The sequence below is a fragment of the Lactuca serriola genome, chromosome 1 (genome assembly GCF_051521515.1).
Source record: "Lactuca serriola cultivar US96UC23 chromosome 1, Lser_US96UC23_V15, whole genome shotgun sequence".
Lineage (NCBI taxonomy): Eukaryota > Viridiplantae > Streptophyta > Magnoliopsida > Asterales > Asteraceae > Lactuca > Lactuca serriola.
This window is the reverse complement of record NC_136408.1, coordinates 25,706,804-25,707,904: the sequence shown is the minus strand read 5'-3', so window position 1 is coordinate 25,707,904 and position 1,101 is coordinate 25,706,804. Positions and strand designations below refer to the sequence as shown.

The following is a 1,101-nucleotide window of genomic DNA, read 5'->3' as shown; positions in this document are numbered from 1 at the left end:
TGTGGAAAAATAGAAAAGTCAAAGTCCATATGATTGACTATTTTCAGTTTAAAGGAAGGTAGGAACAAGCATAACTCACTTGTGGATAAAGATCACATGTTCCCAGTTCTTTAACTGCTAAAGGCAGCCTCTCTCCATCAGAAACCTGAATAAAAAATAGATTTTTTTCCCATTTCATTGTTAACATAACATAACATGTATATGGGCTTTAAAGTCCAAACCTCATGATCAGCTCCCACGCTCTTGATGTTAATAGTTTGAATTTCATTATGTTTAGCCCATATAATTTTTCCACTGCTGTCCATGCTGGCTACAGGCTCTTCACGTTCAATTTTCACCATTATGGTTCCTTCATCATAGCCAATAACAATCCTGTAAAAACAGTAATTAAAATAAATCCAGATGAATGAAGAAGCATCAAGATTCAAGACCCACAAAACAAAAAACAAAAAGTACTATACAAACTTACCGACGTGAACCTTTCATGTATCCAACAGCCCAAACCCTTTCAAGTCCATAGTTCAAGGTGTTCTCAAGTCTGAATAAAAAAAAGAGTGGCATAAAGTCAAAAAGTTTACATTTTAACATATGTATAACGAGGGTATTTTGGTCTTTTGATAGGAAATGAAGAAAGAAATTGAATTCCTTCCATCCATCAAACATGGAATTTGAAGGAATCCAACAAAAATTGAATTCCATCCATTTGGAAACCAAACACACCATGGAATGGAATCTAGCATTCCGATTCTTTTAGAATCTACAAAACAAACACACCCTTAAAGGTAAAAAAACAAGAGCTCACCTGTAAGTGGTTGAATGCCATATACAGACAGTACCATCTTCTGAACCTGTCATTATTATTGGAAGCTCAGGATGGAAACATACAACAGAAACATTGTGTGTGTGACCTTCTAGAGTTTGGACACAGGTTTTAGTTAGCAACTCTACAGTAACAGATCATAGTTGTGACCGTATTGCTGGATTCTCATATTGAGATAGTAAAGGGAATCAAATCAGTTTAGAAATTGTAAGTAAATGAGATTCAATTCCTATTACATAAATTAAATTCCAACTCCTAAACACTAAATTGATTTTTTTATC

At 34.2% G+C, this 1,101-nt stretch overlaps 1 long non-coding RNA gene across 1 annotated transcript; it reads right to left on the bottom strand.

Moving 5' to 3' along the window:
- Positions 1–305: 305 nt before the first annotated feature.
- On the bottom strand, positions 306–826 carry LOC145067818 (uncharacterized). Its single transcript, XR_013688894.1, has 3 exons — positions 803–826; positions 470–538; positions 306–372 (listed from the first exon to the last, which is right to left on the bottom strand). It is a non-coding gene; the product is annotated as an uncharacterized LOC145067818 (long non-coding RNA).
- Between the last annotated feature and the right edge of the window lie 275 nt (positions 827–1,101).